This window comes from Perissodus microlepis, chromosome 9 (genome assembly GCF_051167445.1).
Source record: "Perissodus microlepis isolate ML-2025 ecotype Zambia chromosome 9, ASM5116744v1, whole genome shotgun sequence".
Classification (NCBI taxonomy): Eukaryota; Metazoa; Chordata; class Actinopteri; order Cichliformes; family Cichlidae; genus Perissodus; species Perissodus microlepis.
Genome location: NC_140469.1, coordinates 24,289,049 through 24,310,647, shown reverse-complemented (window position 1 = coordinate 24,310,647; position 21,599 = coordinate 24,289,049). Strand labels below are relative to the sequence as shown.

At 39.3% G+C, this 21,599-nt stretch overlaps 1 protein-coding gene and 1 long non-coding RNA gene across 5 annotated transcripts in view; one reads left to right on the top strand and one right to left on the bottom strand.

Moving 5' to 3' along the window:
- LOC146380578 (A-type potassium channel modulatory protein DPP6-like) overlaps nt 1-21,599 on the bottom strand; it is a 253,820-nt gene that overhangs the window by 141,732 nt on the left and 90,489 nt on the right. The window lies entirely within an intron of this gene.
- Nucleotides 17,774-20,646, top strand: LOC146380580 (uncharacterized). The gene is made up of 3 exons (XR_014801325.1): nt 17,774-18,155; nt 18,233-18,408; nt 20,537-20,646. It is a non-coding gene; the product is annotated as an uncharacterized LOC146380580 (long non-coding RNA).

Here is a 21,599-nt window from a genome sequence, read left to right as displayed (position 1 = left end):
TGATGTACATGCTTCCATTGAACCACCATGAGGTTTTTTTTCTTCTTCTGCGTAGGAACAGGAGGAAACCAGTGACATAATAAAATTACATTTGCCACAGATTTCCCGCAATCAGACACACAATACCATCCTGTCAGCTCAAACACTCCAACAAAAGAGAAGAAAGAGCAGGAAAAAGAAGGAAGGGGGAGTGGAGGCATTGATAAATGAGGAAAAATGCATTGTTCCTGTTTTATGAGCTGATGAAAAAACACGAGACAAGGTACAAGGCAGACTCTGCCACAGTCAAATTACAGGGAGCAGACAGGCATAAAATGCATACGTCTGGGGACAAAAATGGTGAAAAACAAGTTGGAATTGCAAATCAGTATGTCTCAGATCATCTGCTGAATGCTATCCGAGAGAATATTAGTCTGTTGACTGTGATAAAAACAGTGCTTGCTTTGCTTTTTTAGAAAGCTGGAAATTCTGTATCTTGTTCAGGCCACAGTTTCAAATTTTCCCATTTTCAATTTTCAATCCACCACGCTATGACATACACATCACTTAGAGTTGACCAGTCTCCTGTAACAAGCCGAGAGTGGGTGAGAGATCTGATGCCACATTTAATTGACTTACCGAACAGGCTGACTGAGCACGCTCGCTCTGGTTTCTCTACCAGCTTCTCCTACCCAAACATAGCTTACAGTACACTGTCATTCTACACTAAACTCAGACACACTGTACATCATTTAGAAAGTTTGGACTTTTCAAACTTTGCAGTGTTTTTACTCCTGTAGTTCAGTTCATTGGGGTAGGTAGGAACAATGCCAAGTTTGCAGAAAATCACAACATCCAGACATCATCAGAGACAGAGCTCCCGTTTCTCTTCCAAGGTAACAATTATTGGGGTAGATACAATAATCAGAAATCACATATAAAGTGGGGAAAAAGCTCAAAAAGGAAACAAATGTTGACTTTTCAACAAAAGAGCTGACTGAAAGGTGTAGAAGATGAAATACACTAAGGACAAATTAAGATGCAAAATCCACTCCAGCAGAGTTCACAACAATACCGCAGTGTTAATGACATGAAACCAAATCTGTTCAATACATGAGCTACTCAGGAACCCAGTGGATTTTGTAACTTTCTGACTAGATGATGTGAAATGATACATTGGCAGCATCTACATTTTAATCTTAAAAGAAAAAAAGAAAAGGAGAAAGTGTTTTTCAAAAGCTTTCAAACTCTTGATTGACAGAGACCGTCTAGTGAGGACTTAACATATAACCTCCTGGTTATGGTACATCTACACACACAACCACCCTGCAGCCCTCTATACATACTAGAAAACATTATTTTTTAAGTTGTTAGTTGACACATTCAAGGCTACAGAAGACTCAGATATCAGACGCATTGTACAGAATGAACTCTTCTGTTTATATTTTCTGCTGGAAGCCTGAGGAGAAGGTCTGCAAACTGCACACATAAACAAAACTTCTTCAAATGTTAAGTTCAATAGAAAAGGAAAAGAGAACTCGGATGACCATGGAATGCCTTGCACATTGCCTTAGAAACTTTCAGTATAACCAAAGGTAATGGAAAATTATCTTTTAGATACTAAACTGTTTTTAGCTGGTGCTGTAGAAAGGAGTGGGTGAAGCTGGTACGTGCAGATTACTCAACTGACCCTGACATGACTTGGATTCTATGCACCGACTTATTTTTTGCCAAGAGGGACAAAGAAGCTTGCTGGAACAGCAATATATGAGAGTTCATGTGTCTAAATTCATGCTGACATGTCAAAAATGAACAAACATACGCCTTCGGATATGGTAGTCACTGTAAAAATCCCTGTGGTATTAACCATTGATTATTAATTTGCCTATGACGATACCTAGATACCAGTAGAAGAGAAATGTCTCAAGATAATAAAAGTATGCTGTGATGAATAGACTGAAAAGACTCAACTCATCCGGCTCGTGATTCACCACATTTCACACTTTGCTGTAATGTGTGACGAACATTTCACCGTATTGCACAAATTATCAGGAATCTATTTAGAACTACAAATGGAACTTGAAGACTTTTATTCATCTTTATTGACATGGACTTTCAACTACATAACTGGCTATTTAGTTGCTAGGAGCTAAGACCCTGAACCAAGTGGAATGATCAATAAAACTGCACCGACCGCATTCAAGGAAAAACAAAATCATAAATTGGATTTTTTGCTTTTGTAGTCAAACAAACAAACAACAATCACTGTAAGGCAGACCACACATACAACTCATGTATCATAGATAAATTTGTCTGATCTCGAACTTTAAGATCATCACCTCACAGTGATTTGGCTGCTTCCTTCATTTTTACTTGTGCATCTGTGATAAGTGCTGCATCTCACCAAAGCAGGACAGCAGGTGGTAAATCTAATGTGTGGGGCTGGTGATTAGAGACAATTGTACTGACTGCGCAAAAAGCTCTATTTTCAGTGCATTGTGTTGTAAAAGGAAATGCCATGCAATGTACATACTCCTTAAATAATGCACCGTTTTCTGGTTTTCAAAGTCTTCAACTTGAACTTGTTTTAGTCTCTGGGTCATTGCCTTATCCATCTCTCATCACCAGCGATAATCCTCCACATCAAAACTGGGTCAGTCTGGAATAGATAATGATGTTTGTTGTTGGCAGATTTGAAGAAGATGACTTTGTTTGACTGTTTTTTGATGTTTTTGGGTCAAGGCACTAAATTTTTTGCAACTCAGAACACTTCAGGCTGACTTCACCAGCGTTTTGTTGGTCTCCACCAAATATAATCTTAGAGCTCAGCACCAAAATGATCAACTAGTGGTCGGCTATCCAGACACAGCAGGCAGCAACAAAACACATCGTATTGCTGAGGATGAAGCCAAACAGCAGAAGCCAAACCAGAAAACTAACACAATGAGCTGAAAGACAGGAACAAGCACTCTGCAGCTCAGGGTAAGTGCTGGGCAGGGCAATAATTCTCTGTGGCTTTTCTCACTACAAGCAATAAGCATCAGATTTCAGATAAACCTTCAATCCATTATAAATAGAATAAAAATATTGATTAGGGCAGCTTTAAAAAAAAAAGAAAACTGAAGATGGACTTTTTAGGAGTCATGCTGAACTTTACTTGTAAACATGAGGAAGGTGTAACAAAAAAGTACATGGACAATACATGAAAAGGTAAAGAAAATGCTTAATGTAATAGCTTATCTTAAAAAAAGACTTGAAAGGAAAGATGATAAAGGCATTAGTAAATGAAAACAGAGAAGAAACTTCATGGGCTTTTGTTAGAGTTTGATGCAGGAAGCCATGTATGTAATCTTAAATTGTGAGTAAAACACAACCACAGTAGGTGTACATGATACTTATTCTGATTCTGAATACAGAGTTCACCACGTGTTGATAAAATATTTGTTTCAGACCCCATTTTGTGTTCTATAGACATTGGCAAAGTTTAATTTTGGGAAGGAAAACAGGAAATTGTATGGTTTTGTAAAGAAAGGTGAAGCAGGTTGCCAGGGTACCTGTCCCTTTCACGGGATGAAAGGCACTCTGTTGAAAAAGAAAAGAATTTGTAAGAACGCTAACTGTGCGCATTACAAAAGCACTAAAGAGGTCTGAGCTGGAGTGCACAGCCTGTTGTCCATGCAGACCTGTCTTGATTGACACTCAACAGAGTGGAGTCAAGTGGGGTGGAGCACGACATAGTGCAAATCAAATAGTGGAGAGTAAAGGTCGGCAGTGTGTGATGGAGAGAGTTGAGCTTGCGCACACGATGAGTGATAGAGATTAAATTGAAGGGAAAGCCTCTGGGTATTGGAAGAAGGCAAGATTGATGTGGGCTGGAGAGAAAAGAAAGCAAAGCAAGGGAGATGATGAGGATAAAGACACACTCCTGATTTAAGTCCATTCTAACGAGGCAGCCAGTTAAGTTTCCTAAACTACATGAATCTGTATTCAGCACTCTACTCTGAGCAGAAAGAATCTCTCTTTACCCTTTTAAAGCCATCATCCTGAGGGAATGCAATATTGACTGGCTCCAGCGGGTGCTCCAAACACCCTATGTAGCATTTTGATCCAACCTCCAGACGAGATCGAGTTTCATTAGGTTTCCACCTCTCCTGGGATAACCTTTAAAGAAATGGACAAACTTTGAGGCTGGCTGAGCTTGATCTGAGGGATACTTTTCAAAGGGACCAGAAGTTGGTCTTTTACAGGCTCATTAGACTGATTTGCTGGGAGCGATAAAGACAAGTCTTTATCAGGGAGACGGGATGGCTCTCTAGACAACAATAAAGCTTTTTAAGGAGACGTAGAGATATTTAAGGAACATGCACAGCAGTGATTATTCTTTGAAACGCCAGTAACCCGTCCTTCCCCTCTCAAATGATAACGTAGAAAACGGATGATGTACACAAAGAGCAGACAGATCTCTTTTAATCTCTTCGAAGCAGCAGCATGCATAGTTTCAATGTTTCAGTTAGTAGGATGCAGATCTGTTGCTCCAGCTGTTACAAAGGCTTCTTGCAGAACTCTACAATCGATTGCAAAATTCTCTTCAACAGCGATGCTCTTTATATCCTCTACCCAGCTGCATTCTTTTTACATGGCATACACTCACTTCCATACACAAACACTCATTTTCATCACTCACCCTCCAGAATCTCTTGGCCGTTTCCACCCTTGAGGGTTTCCTGTGAAGGCCCAGCGCTGGCCCCATCGGATGTTCGAATATCATTTTTGAAGTCGCCCGTGGCAGCTAGTTAGCTCTTCGGTGGCTGCTGAGCTTGACGTTTTCTCTATCACAGACAGTACAGCTGCTCCACCAGCAAACCACTGTCTGCCTAGACAGCCCACCAGCCTTTTCCATTTATAAAGCAGCTGCCACACCCAGAGCCATTACAATCCGTACTTCCCAGCAACTGTATGTAAACAAAAACAACCCTAAGTCCCTCTGTCTCCAAACACTGCAGAATGGCCCGCACATTAACAGGCCTTAATGGAGGCCAGGGAAATTCGCAGGCCAAGTTTAGCTTTCACTGTCTGCTCAGAGGCAACCCACGCCGGGAGAGTCTTTATGAGCAGCAAATTAACTTATTTAAATTTCATGATGCTAACCCTTATCAGTACGATTAGAGAGCTTAAGCTAATGAGTGAGAGGAGTTTGGAGATATAGATGATGTGGGAGTGTAGTGGGGTGATGGAGGGTGAACTGAGGAAATTCGACACCTCTGTATGAGATGCTGCTGAGGGAACAATCAGTGCTAAATTGTTTATTCAGCCATTAGTGCTAAAGCACAGTGGGGTGTCCTGATAAGTAAGTACCTGATTTTAGATCTTAAGACTGCAGCTGAGAGTATAGGTGTGTACATAATGCCAGCACTGAAGATGTGAGCTCTGGGCCAGAGTGCCATTAGTGTGGTTGCAGCTAGTGAGCTGTGTTATTGTGGTTTGCAGCTAGTGAGCTGCTCTCTTTCTTTTTGGCTTACATGTGACTTTACTGACCAACGCCTGAGTTTTGTTTGTTTTCTTAAATGGTGATAGCGGCTTGTCCGCTTCTTTTAGTTGAGCTACTTTAATAAAACTCTTTAATTTAACCATTTTGCCTCCTTGACTCCTTTTCCTGACCCGGACACTTTTTGTTACTTCCCCCTCACCGCCTAGACCCCTCAGGGGAACGTAACAGTACAGCTTTGTATAAACATTTCAAACTATTTACAGAACAATCTGCATCAAATACTTAGTCACACAAATTATTTGTGCCACTCCAAAAAAGAATTTCTGTCCACTATAAGATAAAGGAGAACATCACAAGCCTGATACCTGCAGGTCTGACAGCAGGAGGTGTATCACTTCCACCTGGAGACGGTGTTTCCATTGCAATCTGCCTTTTGTAGCTTTTTGACAGCAACTGCGACATTCAGCAGTCGCTCATTGTTCTGACAAACAAAACAATCGACTACACTACACATTAACTACACACTCCAAACATGCTAAAGTCACAAATGTCTCACATATCAAAACTTGTGAAACATGTGAAACTAGTCCTGAAAAGACCGTGTACTGGAATGGCAACTGTATTTCAAAAGATTTGATTGGTCAGCAGGCAGTAATTGTGCTAATGCTAATCTCTTATCTTAAACATTTCGGGCTCCAGAGCAGACTAGGTCCGCAGGTAAGAAGTGAACAACCTTCATAACACTGACAACCTGGTCTGTACTTTGTAGAACAGAGCTTGGACTCTTCCTGTTACTTAACCTGTCTAAGTGATCTGCACTAATAAAAAAAGGAAAAAACAAAACACATTTTTGAATCAAGTTGTTTCATTTTCACGCTGTTTTTTTAAATTCACTTCTGGGACCTTTTGAAGTGGAGTCAACTTTGGTTACCATGGGAACCATCAGTGCATCTTTCAGAGCTCTGTGAACTTTGTGAAGACGACCATTAAACAGGACTGAATCACATTTCATTTACATCCCAGCGGTAAGAAAAGACAAGCTTTCTTCACTTGTTTAATTTGTAACTTATGGTTAGTAGTAGTTCTAGTAAATCAAAGGACATTCACAGTGTTTTGCACTTCTCTTCTAAATTCATGTTTCACATCCATTTTTTCTTTAAAAACTGCACAGCCTTAAGATGAAATGTCTGTAAATTTGAAGTATCTGTCTGGATTATATTTCTTATTGCTACTTCCAAATATTTCTTCTTATTTTCAAGTTAATATTTAAAAGTTAATATCTGGTTATTCATTCATGTACCTAAGTGATAAGTCCTAACATCGGTGTTGTTTTATGGCAGTAACTGAATCATTTTCTCTAACTTGTTATCTTTATGTTTGTCAGAGCTGATTCACTGATGGAGGAAATTGTGGAAGATGAGCACCAGCAGCAAATGCTGACACTGGCAGAGGTAAGTCCCTTTGACCTGACGTATTAGATAACGAGGAGACATGCATTCCAAGAAAGCCAAATATAAACCTATAGGTAAATACAGTAAAGATGGCAGCTGGCCAAGCCCTAACCCCAAAGTGCCAATACACAGGCAAACATATGAACTCTGCTTCACAGGAGAGATTTATGGTAGTTTGAGCTGTGTGCTTTGGCAGTCATGTTTACTCATTATTAAAAGTAAACATTTAGATTAATGTAGTCTTTGTTTTTGTATTCATAAGGTTCAACTGATTTCAATCAGATTAAATGATTTAATACAAGCAGTTTTTATGTCCCGGTCATCATCTAAATGCAGTTATGGCACTCTCCCCATTTATTTACCGAAAGTCAAAGCTGTGAAATAACTGCCTGAATTTGTTCCAAAACGGCTACAGAGATTACTCCTACGTATGGTGACATCTGTATTTGAGGCTTTGTAACATGCTCTGTTTTCTTTGACTTTACATTTCTGGCTTTTGTTTGCAGTCCAGCCATTACTTTTGTCATATAATAACCTGGTTACACTAGAAGAAGACATGTTAGTGTACTCACATGTGATACAGAGTAATAAGCTTGAATGAAATTTGACAAGGAGGAACACATTAGAGTTGAAGCCCAACACTTTCTTTATCACCCATTACTTTAGAATTCATACACTAATTATATCTACCAAATCCTTTAACGTGAAGGTCAAAGGTCAACTTTGCCGTGGTATAACCAAAAGGGACAAGGGGACCAGTTAATTTGGCATTCAGCATATATATATAGATATATCTATCTATCTATATATAGATAGTAGGGGTGCAACAATACTCGTATCGATATTGAACCATTCGATACAGTGCTTTCGGTTCGGTACGCATATGTATCGAACAATACAAAATTTTTCATTTATTTTTTTCCTTCTGACGATGCTGTCTGTGTTGAGCGCTCAGTGGATCTGCGCTCGACAGTGCAGCCTAGGCGGAGTAGTCGAACGCAGATTCACTGAGCGCAGGGCAAGCTAGCGAGACAGAAGTTAAGCTCTCCTTGCAACATGGCAAATTGAACCTCCCCCACCCTAATTCAGATGTGGCGTTTGGAACGATTTTGGTTTTCATGTTACGTATGACCCTGAAGGTAAGCGTGTCATGGACTACAGTAAAACAGTATGTTGGATGTGCCACGCAATGCTCAGTTACATTGGTGGGAACTAGTGTGTTAGCGCAGTTAGTTCGTTAACGTGTTGGCCGTCCAGCCCCAGGCACGGGGCGATCCGCGGTAGCTCATTAACGGAGATTTGCCGTGTTGTGGCGTTAACGTCATTTCAACGAGATTAACGTTGACAGCACTAGTGGGAACACAACGAATATGACTGCACATTTACTCCGACATCATCCTAGTGCAAAGACAAGTGGAAGCAGACAAAAACAACAAGCACGCATGCTACAAACTTTACCCGAGTCATTTAGACAGCCGTTAGCACATGATTCTCCTTATGGGGACCTGATATGTTTAATATGCTGCTGAGAATATACCCCAGAAGAAGCGTATAGTATAGCTTTTATTTTGGAAAGGGCCATTTCTCTGTAATAAACTCTGTTTTCCAAAGATGAGTGATTTCTCGATCAGATATATTTATTTTTTTTATTTTGTTGTTTCAGCAACATTAAATTTAAAAACTGTACTTTTGAGTTAAAATATATATTTATAATTTTAATAAATGACAAATTAAAAAGGCATGAACACTTTTTTTGTATCGAAAAAATATCGAACCGTGACACCAAAGTATCGAACCGAACCGTGAATTTTGTGTATCGTTGCACCCCTAATAGATAGATATATATTAAATATTCATTTCACACATGCATTTAGGGTCATGTGAATGGGATTATGTTGTTTTTGTTTTTCTTGTAACTAGCTTGTTAAAGTCACATGTAAATGGTTGTAAAAATATGCACACTTAATATGCAAAATATTGTTGGGGTAATGAGCATGCTCTCTAAGGGGAAACCATTTCACTTTCTTCACGACACTTCATTCTTTGTAATTAGGAAGTATATCAAATCAAATATGTTTGCCATGGTACTGATTCTGTGACCCAATATGTGTAATTCTGGTTTAAATTATATTCTTTGATTTGTTGTTTGTCATGTTTTTTGGTTCTCTTTCTGCTTGTGTTATATTTGTAGTTCCTAGTTTCTAGTTTTCTGTCACTGTCTTCTCTGTGTTCAACATTTAGTTACACTCGTCGCAGTGTGTCACGTTCTCTCTGTTCCCCTAGTCAGTCATGTCTCCATGTCACAGTGTCAAGTTTGCATCTTTGTGAATGTCTCTTGGTTCGTGTTTTACTTTGACATTCTTGCATCCCATCTTCAGTGTTTTGATTTTTGCTTCCTCTTTGTCTCATCATGTCAGATTAGGTTCAGCTGTGTGTCCCTCCTGTTGTGTATTCGCTCGTTACCCTATATTGTGTGTCTTTTCCTTTGTTCCTTGTTGCGTCATCTGCTTCTCTCCTCCCAGGTTCCTTCAGGTTTCTATATTGCTTTTTCTAAGTATCTTGTGTTCCTATGTTTAGATTTCCCCAGTTTAGGGTTTTGTTAGTTTATTTCAACTCCTGCAATGAGTGTGACAAGTGCTTTAGTCAGTCATCAAATCTGAAGCGTCATCAGCGTATTCACAGAGGAGAGAAAACCTACTTCTGTTATGAGTGTAACAAGAGCTTCACTCATATAGTTTGAACGTACATGAGCATACCCACACTGAAGAAAAGCCCTACTCCTGGGATCAGTGTGGAAAGGGTTTCAGTATGTCATCACATCTGAAGCGGATCCACACAGGAGAGAAGCCATACTATTGTGATGAGTGTGACAAGGGATTCAGTCAGTCATCACAACTGAAGACACATCAGCGAATCCACGCTTTAGAGAAACCATACATCTGTCAAAAGTGTAGGAGGCATTTCAGGGACTCATCCACTTTCAAACATCATAAGAATACATGTAGACACACCCCCGGAACCTAAATGAGCATTTCCACAAATGTTTGTTCAAATATTTCATTAAACTATTAAAGTCTTATCCAAGCATATTAAAATGTTCTAATTTCATTTTCAAATAAAAGCCAGTGACAGAGAAACGTTTCAGTACAGAGGGTGTATTTAACCAAATCTGGTTTGTTCAAAGAATTTCAAGCAATTGCTCTAACTGCAAACAAAATACGTCACAACCACATAAACATAACTGCCAACAAACTAGATTTCCAAACTATTAGATAACTATTAGAACGATAGATAAAATCAACAAAAAAGAAATAATTTTAGCATTACAATGTGTTTTGCTCTCTCATAACTTTTTCCAGATGCTGCAGACGTGATTAATCTTAGCAGAAGCTTATATAATAATAATAATTTTAGCCTTGTCAGGAACTCATCTCTCACAATGGCAGAGCCAATAAAATATGATAAATCTTCTTTTGATGTCCTTTGCAGTCATCATTAAATTGCCTGCATCCATAAGAGGTGAGGCTCTTCACATTCTCTATGAGCCGAGGAGATGCTCGCTATTGCAGGATAACTGCTTGTACCCCTCAACTACATTAAATGATGAGACAGAAATTATGTGTGGACAAGAGTGGGTGTGTGCACAACTGCAATAGTTGCCCGCTTGGGAACTACTTGATCATAGTCATTAATGAAACCCCCCACACATTCACTCAGAGCAATCAGATTTGCATCACCTGCCTACACATGAACAAATGTTTAAAACAACATCAGTCATCATTAAAGCCGAAGCAGCTGATATTGGAAAGCCCAGATATTAATAATGTTATGCAAGTAGATGTGTTAACACTTCAGATTTTGATTTGAATTTTGAATTTTTATAAGTGGCTCTCTTGAGGCTAATTGTGACACCAACAAAGCACACTTTAATCAGTTTGCAATATTTATTAAAATCCTTCAAACAGCAGTAAACACACTTATGCAATAGAATGCTGTCTATAATACAAATGCTGTCCCAGTCAAGAAGAACAGAAAATATGCTTTTCAGCTTACGCCCAAAGTCTGCCACAAAACAACTTATGCAAAATGTGGCCTGTGGAGCTTAGCGGCATTCATTTTGGGAAGCACTGTAAATGCAAAACAGAACAGCGAGAAATATATCACTGAATGTCAGCTTTCTGCAAGAAACAGCCTGTAATTTATAATAAGCTGTATGCTAAATTGACTCAGTTAGGATTACAACCTGGAATCTAAAGCTTCACAAACCTCTGCTTACCAAGCAAGCTTACATGTTAGAACAGCTGGGATTAGTCTGTGTATAAAGGCTGGATCCCACACGGATGAGCGCTAACATCGTTTTATAGGTGAAAAACAAAGAGTATACATTCAAAGACTTCTTTTAGTGCCTGTGGTATAAAATGCTGCCTGATTTGTTTGAATAAGATAGAGAATTAATGTGTGTGTGAGTGAGTAAACTTTGAGGACGTGCCATATGAATGCAGTTAATTTACCATTTAAAATGAATAATAGGGAAGCATTGGTTCACCTTCCATGAAACTTTACAGCAAAGCTATGCAACGTTTGGCTGAGCAGGAGTCACTCTTGCTGTAATTACTGGATAATGGCTCATTGAATTTGTCTTCATTCTCTGGAGTCAGTTGCCTTAAGGACACCACCATGCATGTCGCTGACTTTCGAAACTGCAGTGAAACAGCAGCAGCAAGTAAAGAAGAGCCATGCAGTCGTCTCACAGACTGCATTGTCAGTTGCAGCCAACTGTAGCAAGCTAGCAGGCGCTGGCTGGCAGTCACCATAAGCAAAAGTGTCTGTATCAAATGAAGGCTGCAGTAGAGAAAACCATGGGTTTAACGCGTTGGAAAATTGTGTTTGATAGTTTATGATTTCAACAAGGAAACCTTTTTGGTTTGTTTGTTTTGCTTGCTTTTTAAGTTATCTTGTCCTTTCTGGATCTATTGCAAGGAAGCACGTTACTTGTGTATCTCTGAAAAAAAAAAATCCTATGTACCTTAGCAGCCACTTTTAGCTACTAGAGAGAGAAATAGAAAAAAATAAAAATGAACAAGAACTAAAAACTCACAAAGTAAATGTGAAAATCACAGAACATGTGGCTGCAAAGAAGAAAATGTTCCTTTTCCCCAAACCCAAAAACACCTTCAGTACATTTTTGCTTGGAACAACCACACCCCCAAAAGATGCCTCTTCTATCTTCTTTACATTGACATATAGGACATTACAGTATTCATCAGCAGTGTGTATATTTCAGACTTTTTCCAACTGCTGCTGGAGCTCCATTCAAGGCCTTCACCGGTCAGTGCAGGGCTGACAAACTGTGTCAGATAAACCGTGCAGGCTGCATTCTGCAGCTTCTATGTGGCTGACAGCCCCTGAAATGGATTACTAATGGATTAGATGGAGCCAAAAAGACAAACTACTGCATGGAGGGGAGAACACTAGGGAGGCCTCTACTTGTCTGTTTGACAAGAGAGAATGAGGGAGAGGGAAAATAAAGATAGAGCTTTAGTGAGAGAGAGAGAGAGAGAGAGAGAGAGAGAGAGAGAGGATACAGGGCACAGAAAGACAGGCAGGGAGGGGCAGAGCAAGAAGAGAGCACCAGAGAGGGGAAGAGGAGGGGAAATGAATAGGAAACAATAGGAAAGTGACACTTTTGAAAGACTCATCGCTGTAAAGTGAATGCTCGGCTTAGTAGCTCTTGGGGAGAAAACCACTGGTATAGAAGTGGTAAGGTGGTTTACCCGACCATCCTGTTAGATGATGCTTAAGAAGTAATAGAGTGATGCTTAAGAAGAAATGCAACCACTGCAGCACAAATTGTCATTAATGTCTACATTTTATTTCCTGTCAGAGATCAGAGGCGGTCAGAGAGATTTAAGCTTCAAAGTGGGTTTTACATGAAAAAAAAAAGTGAAAGTTGCACATGTGCCTCTTTGTCCCTGTGTGTTTCATGCTTTCATTCATTGCTTCAGAAATTGTGCTGACACAAGCCAAACGCCTGTCACATGGGGGTGTCAGCAGTGTAATGATCCAACTCCTGCAGACTCAGGCTGCACAAAGCTCATTTACAAATCGAAGTCCCCTGAAACCACTTGTACCACACATAGAGGACACCATAACTAGTTAATAACTGTCTAATTTTAAGACTCCATGGCAAAGGATTTAAATGCAATATCATGCCACTAATTTGACCTTTGCAGAGAACCAAACCCTTAAAGCACAAGAGAATAGCTTTCTTATCTGCCTAATGTTATTCCTTAGTTACACCATCCCTTGGATATGCTTTGTATTAATGCCAAGCATTATCAAAAGCACACCTTTGTATAATTATTATAGACATTCTAGACTGAAATTGGCATGCATTTAATTTAGTATGAAAATTTAATCCTGCCTTTTTTATTGGCTTGATTATCTTATACTAGTCTAGTAATACTCTTGCCAGAAGGAGCCATTCTGCCAACTCTCCTTGGTGCTGTGTTCAAGGACGCTCCGATATCCAACATTTTAGAGTCAGATGCTAACAAGCACTGTAAGAAGCATTTATGCATCCTGATTTTGGAAAATGTCACCCTGGAGCTCAAATGTAATCACACAATGTGAAAAGAAGATTTTACATTTGTTAATTTCTAATATTAAAAATGCCACAGTCTGGCCATCAACTTGCAATTTTTCTTGAGGGCAGGAGCTGCTTTGAGGAAAGAAATGTTATCTGTGCCAGAGAGCAGTGATAAGTATGTATTTATTGACAGGATTAAACTTGCATGACTAACATTTGTAACAGCAAAATACACTCCAACAATGGCCATTCAAGACAGTCTCAGAGGAAAATGGACAAGAAAGCTGTCAGGCTGCTGTGTCAAAATATGTGAATAGGTGTTGGGCAACCTGTTGGGCGAAAAAAAAAAAAAAAAAAAGCTACATCAGCCTTCAGACTTTTTGGTGTGTTTTGTTGGTTTAGTTTGCATATTGTGTTGAGCTAAACTTGGGGAGTTGTACACAGGCTGTAACACAGACTGTTATAAGCACGACCCCTGAGTGTAAAAGTCACATATGTCACAAAGCAACCAATGGCTGACATGAAGAAAGGACTGAAAGCAGGAAGTCAAATGAAAGGATTTTAAACAGTACAACAAAAACTGCTACAAGCTAGTGGGAGGAAAACTAACTAATTAACAAAATAAGAAAACAAAGCAACACAAACACAGCAAATGTGGTAGGCAAGAAGGCAAGAAGGAAAGCAAGGAAGACCCGATAAAGACAGGGTACAGCTGAATAGTCCAGGAAATTACCTCCCACCTCCTGTACCTAATGACTTTTCCTCGGCCTCAACAGCAGACTTCATGAGGTCAAAGAAAGATGTTAAGGAAAATCTATAAGAACTTAGGTAGAGGGCACTGCAGTTTGCAGAGACTGCACTTACACTAAACTCCTTAACAATCAGGAGGCAGGTGTCCTTCATATTGAAACTACTATGCCCTAAATATGGACTCCAAAATCTTGCCTCACTCCAGAGTGTTCTAATGTTATTTAATGAAGGTCATATAAATGACCATATTGAGTGAAAAATATTAATGCTAATGACAGGATCCAGTGTAATTTCTTTACTCCTTCTTGCTAAAGCTTTTTGCAACCATCACTTATTTACTTATTCAGTTATCCAGCTTTAGGAGTGTGGTGGCTGGAGTCGATCCCAGCTGATCTGAAGTATTAATTAATGAAGGATGATCCGAAATTCTGGCAATACAACTGCTAACATTAATATTCCAGAGGGTCTTAATCTTGATTTGGAGAGACAACATCTGGACAAAAACCCAATTTGATTGCAGCTATTGGTTTAACAGGCCGCTCTTAAAAATTCAAAAATGATTGTGGCACTGTGGAACTGTAGGATGGCATTATTACAATTCCTTTCACAAAGGGAAATCCAGACTATCTTCTCCTAAAGGAGGTAATCAAGGAAGCACTTCCCTTAGAATTTAAAGAACTTGAACAGCTGTCATTATGGCCATTAAACAGATAGTTATGGGTCACTTTACTTAGTTAGGAACATTCCTAAAAACACAGAAAAACATGAAAAAGCAAAACGGAAAAAGGAAACCTAAAGTGACCTAAGAGCATGATAGTGCTGAGTGAATTGTCAGATCCTACCTACGCCTGTACAGTCTTGTCTTGACATTTAAAGGGTTCACGTTCCTATTCCCAAAGGGTATTATTATTCCTAGTCGGAAGTGCCAGAAACTAGCTTAAGTTGATGTCCGTACCTGCTTACTCTAGTAATGCACCTAACCAAGTAGTTCCACAAGTCAGATACAGTTGCCAACCACAATCATTAACGGTACCAATAATGGCTCTCCCCTTAATGATCTGTGCACTTGGTGAATTGCTACATTTTTGCATTAAATATTGGAAAAATAGACTCCAAGGATCTGTTACTTTTATAGGCTAGAACATGATGACAGTACTGTCCCATTAAAAAATCGAATTATTATACACAAGTTGGAACTTCTACTGATATGTTAAAAGCTGCCAAATGCCACTGTCAGTTAAAAAAAGATGAATTCACAGTTGTTCAACTGACATAAATAAGTAAAATATCGCCCAGCCCTAATGTGACATCTTCCTTGTTCTGCCAAAACAGCTCTGACCTCTGGTGTGCATGGACATGGCCATCTGGTGATGGGAAATTGGCACTGGATCCTTTGAGACCCACAGCCTTCATACTTGATCAGATTGGAACCTGGAGAATTCAGAGGACAGGTCAACACCTGTGTCGTATTTTGCAGTTTGGGGAGGAAGGAAGGAGACACAGTCTTGCTGCAGAAGGCCACTACGGGTAGGGAATGTGGTTTCCATGTGGGCGTCTGCAGTATATTTAGGTGAGTGGTACGTGTCAAAGTAATATCAATATGAAAGCCAGTATCCAAAGTTTCCCAGCAGAACCGTCCTCCGTAACATGTTTTGGACAGTTTATCAAGCTATGTAATAAGCTATCTATCTTCATCAGTCTTTTCACAAACAGCATCAGGGAATCCTTCCTGGAAATTATTTCTACTTCTTTTATTCAATTTTTTTTTGCCCAGGCAGCTCCCCTTTAAGCCCATACATCTCTGGAGCCACAGAAAAGCAATATTCGTGGTTGAAAATAAAAACCAGCATTTTTTCCATCACCTTCGGTTCATATCTGAGAGCAATTCTTCACACACGTACAGGGAGGTGAATTTATCATGAGCAAAGTCACGGCCTCACAATGTGCAGTAAAGGCTGTATGGATTCAAAACAAATAAAAAGAGCTGAGGTCATTTATTACAGACTGTGAGTCATAATATGTGTCCCTGCCATCTGCATGCCACATGTAAGCACAGATATGAGCTGAGTGCCAGTAGGTGTAAATAAAGTTCTATTAATAGATTTGAAAGTGAGTAAGAGAAAGCGAAACCTGGGGGGGGGGAATCAATTTTTGATAAAAAAGAAGAAATGCAAGATCTATGACTGCAAAATACAACATCATTGTGTCTGTGTGCCTATATGAGTAACACTATTACAGGATGTGTTTTTCTTTTTCGGATGAAATTGAATACAATTTAGGTGCATTTTCTCCACCGACATGCTTTTTTTTTTTTAATCTTTTTTCAACTTCTCTGATTTGTCAAACCAAAAAGGAGTGCATTTGGGGAAACCCGCCCAAGAGCATAACTATGCATCCGGGTGTTTTTAGTTTATAATTCTTTAAAAATGAAACTCACTCCTATCATCTGTCATCAGACAGAAGTGATACATCAGATACGTTCGTACTTATTTTGCGATTCTGAGGTGAGTTGCTGAGCATATCCTGAACTTTTCTGACTATAAGAGCTGCTGTTTCTGCTGCAGTTAGCCTCTGTTAGCTGTAGTTAGCCTCCATTAGCTGACGCAAGTGGAACTTTCTTTGAAGTGGATCTAAAATTGTTGGACTTAATGAAGAAACTCACACAAAATGAGAGAATGTCAAAATGTTTATCGGAGGGAGAGTGTGACTTCTAGGACACTCAAGCCTAACATCAGCTGGTGTAATGTCAGCTTATAACCAGCTGTTCCTCTTGTTTAGCTGACTCATTGTCGATGTCAAGAGACAGAAGAGTCCAATCTTTTATCCAAAATGTCCAATCTGTAGATAATAAGTAATTGCTATAATATCAGGAATAAATAAGCATTTTTATGAAGGTTTTCATGTGTAAGAACCCTAAGTTCAATTCAAGAGATGAGGCTTGAGATAAGGAGGAAGAGGTGGAAATGAGGGAGGAAGAGGAGAAAGACATAATAAAAAGGAAATGATAAAAATATACATACCGATGTACTAATGTTAAATTGTCATTTATAGTTTGAAGGTGCTATTAGTGCTATTAGTGATCTTTAAATCAAAAGTAACTTATAGGGCGTACTACATATGCGGCCACTCTCTAGCCACATATATAAAACAAGATTAGGTTTGAATTTGAACGTATTCCTTTAAAAAGCACAGTGCATATTAATGAACATATATCAATGTAAATGATATAGGTGGAATAGCAATGCACATCTTGGCCCCTATATTCAAGCTGGGGCGGCAACAAATTTGTTGGAAGACTTAAACCCATAAACCTTAGGCCACCATTATCACTATGATAATGAAAAGGATTAAATTGGCTAAATTTGGAAGCCATTTGCTGTGAAATCTGGGATTTGGAATTAGTTATGGGATGAGCAGTTCCTTCAAAACTTAAATCAATTATGCACGCAGTCTTATACTCCCCATTCCTCTTCATTTTTTTTTGATGTAAAAAAATATTTATGGTCATGACTAGGGATGGGTATCGAAACCCGGTTCTTGTTGAGAACCGGTTCCCACTGTTTCAATTCCTTGGAATTGTTTGCCATTTTTGCAAACGATTCCCTTATCGATTCCAGTCGCCCCGAATGACGTCACCACGTTGCGGAACGTCATTTACCTGGCAGGAAACACGGCGCGTAAGCGGCTCAAACGCTCAAAAGTTTGGTTATACTTTACGAGAACGGATGACAACGGGGCAACTTGCAATACTTGCAAAGTCGATATTTCATTTAAGGGAGGAAACACTACGAATATGCAAAAAACACCCGATAACCTTAAATGAATGTCGTGTTTTTAATTCCGCTCCGGACTCGTGAATCTCAACCCAGCAGCACGTCCTCTCCCGTTAATGCGGCAGGTAAATAATCAACAACAGTGCATATTATGTTTGCGCGATCTGCCTTATCACAAAACCTGCCATTACTGTGCATTTAGGTGACCATGATGAGAGAGACAGACAGAGTCTGGCTGGCTCAGATGCTGGCAGTTGTCGCTGCAGTCTACTGGTAGCGTCTCCTTTCAGGCCAGGATAGACGAATGTCACCGAGCAGTGACTAAGTTTGTGGTAAAGGCTTGCACCCATTTGCCACAGCAGATTCCCCCGATTTTCGGTAAGTGAATGTGTTTAATTATAGGCAGGGACATTACTGGATATTCTTGTGTAATTGCTACTGAATAATTTATATTATACTTTGTTATTGCTACAGAAGAATATTTATTTTATTATTTTACATTTCCTGGGGACCCTGTGACACCCCATTGAAGAGCCGTAGTTGTGGATCTCTTAAGATCTCACTGTCGGGTTTGTAAGGCCATGTTACTCCTAAATTTCTATCTTGTTCGAAGAGAAGATATAAAACAAAGTTCTAAGCTATTCGACCTTAGTGTTCTCCTTTTTTTAAAGAGAATCGATAAGAGAATCGATAAAGAATCGAATCGTTAAACAGAATCGAAAATGGAATCGGAATCGTGGAAATCTTATCAATACCCATCCCTAGTCATGACTTTAAAATCTTCATATAAGGATTTTCTTAAACATCAATTGAGATTTTAAGATGAAATTAACTTCCAGAACTAGAGCCTTAAAAAAGTGTGTCAGAGTTTATACAATGTGTGGTCTAAGTTATGCAACCAACAAACTAAAATGCTGAAGTTTACAGAAATCTGCCACAATTAAACTTTTTATACTATCTATGAGCAGAAATCAGCAAACTGTATGGCATTTTCCTGAGTTATGACTAAAACTTCTAAATTTCACCGCCGCTTCCTGCTTTATAAAACTTGACAGCAGTCAGAGCCCATTACATGTGGTAAATTTAAATCAGTTTAGGAAACCTGTACAATGGCAGTCTTGATAAATATGTCTGCCTCCAAAACAAGTACAGTTCGTACTTGTTTTGAAACTCTTCCCTGTTTATGCTGCATATTGTTTATACTCTTGTGTAATGCGCACAGTTGTCTTACCTTGTTTGTGTTGTAACAGTGTTTATGCTCCCTTCTCTCCAGCTTTCACTTTACCTTACTAACTTTGTGGGTAAGAAAAATGGAAATGAATTCAGTATCGGAAACTTCTCAACCTTATTTCTTCACCTTAGGTGGATACAGCTTTCTACTTTGGCATTAGATGTCTGCTAGTAAACTAATTTGTAGGGATGTGTAGCTGTGTAGCTTTGTGTTTCTAGTAAGTAATTACGCTTCTTAGACAAATAGCGAGGCTACTGAAAAGATTTTAAACCATAAAGATAATAGGCCCTTCAGGTGAAGACTGAGAGCCCGGCTTCTGAGCATAACAAGGTTGAAACACAGACATCCTAGTCAATGCAACTCATTTCAGCTCGGTCTGCACAGCCGTGACCTGAGCTCGTGTGTTACACAAGAGGCAAGGTTGCTGATGTAATGTTACGCTTCAGCTGGCCGAAGCCATTCGACAGGACAACGGGTCAAAAAGGCGAGCGGGGAGAAGAAGAAAAGAAGGAAATAGATCAGGGGAGGAAGAAAGGAAGGTGTGATGGTGATTGGGGGCTCAGTTCTATTCAGGAAATCTCAACAGGTCAGTGGAAAGGAAAGGAAAGCAATTTCAGTTTGTGATGAACTCTGGAAACAACCCTGGCACTGTAATGGATCAAAGGACAAATATAACCTGGATGAGCAGAAACTTAGTTTGTTAACTAACACTACATGTTAGTGGGACTTTTTCCTTCTTCTTTTTTTTTCTTTGCAGTGGACCATCATTTTGAAAACAACATGAGGAAAGGCTGTTTTAAAATCTGACTGAATGATGGTAGTATTATTTTTGAGCTCAAGTGCTCTCACCGCTGGGTGTTGGCTGTTATTTCAGATTCAGGAGCATGTGTGCAAAATATTGAGAAATCTACTTAAAGTACTGAACGAAATGCACCAGATGGGTCAAATTTAATTGGTTGATTATGACAGCTAAAATTTGCCCTTGACAACAAAAATGAATCCATAAAAATAGAAAGGCAGGGGGCACAAAGCTGATTGCAACAGTCCTGCTCATTTCAGAGGGAAAGATAACTATATGAAAATTCAAATAAGGGAATTTGAACTGCAAAATTTGGATCACATGGAAATAACTGTGCAGCATACAACCCTTTCTCACAACGTCTTGCGCCCTCATCAGTGACAGTTTAAATCATTCCCTGTCTGTATATAATCTCGACATTTTGTCTCTTCAGACGGCCCACATTAATAATGCACAATCGCTCTTCCCTCTCACAGATGAACGCAGAGCTGCCATGTTCAACTCGGAGCAACCCAACAATCAGAGACATGTCATTTCCTATTCCCAACCCACCTCTGAACTGAGAGATAAACTGCAGCCCTTCTTCACGTTTTTTTTTTTTTTTTTTTACATCAAAGAACAATATGTCAGAGCGCCCCGTGAGATTTCAGTGCTTATGGTTGGGGTGGTTAAAAGCGCTTCAGCCGGAAACATCTTGCAGAGTGGATCCAACTGAAAAAGCAAAGTTTAGAAGAGACAACAGAAACCAGTTTTTTTTTTCTTCTTTTTTCTGTGGAATGTGCAGGAATAACAGCAGCACAGAGGCATGCTTTGTTGAGTTGTGGGTGGTTGTGTTGTGTTGATGTGTAAACCTGTGTTTCTGTCACCAGTCATTACAAAGAAACCCCTCTATGGTGTGTCTTCTGCAGTAATGATCTGTTTATGTGCTGATTAAACCGCCCTGCATCACATTTGCTGTATGACATCTAACACTAATTCTAATTCTTTACTAATTTTGAGTGGCGGATTTCAAAAACAGCACCCGTTTTGTTCTATCGCTCACATTTTTTCTCACAAGAGGCAATTGTAAACATGATTTAAGGGAAAAGGAAAGGAGCTAACAGTAGTATAGAAGGAGGCACAGAAACGCTTTTATGAATGCTACTTCTGTTGAGTCAATATTTATGGAAAAAAATGAATGATTGATTACCCTAATCTGTCATCAGCAGTGAGACCTACAGTATATCATATTCAGCTTAAGTAAACTAGGGGATGGTAGAAAAGAGTCTGATGACGTTTTGTTTCCACATGGACACCATTCTAGTGATGGGGATTTTGAAGATTCTTCTTCTAGTACCTCATCTGTCAACCACTTATTCACTCAGCTAGAGTTAAATGACTGAGTATAAGATTTGGATCTGCCAAAGGAAGCGGCTGCTTGGATATAGGCTCACTGAGAAAAACCTGCTGAAACCTACTTTTCTTTTTATAGGCATCATGAGAAAGGACCCATTCCATTCTTTGAAATGGGTGACGGCTTTGTCTATTGGGAAGGTCTTT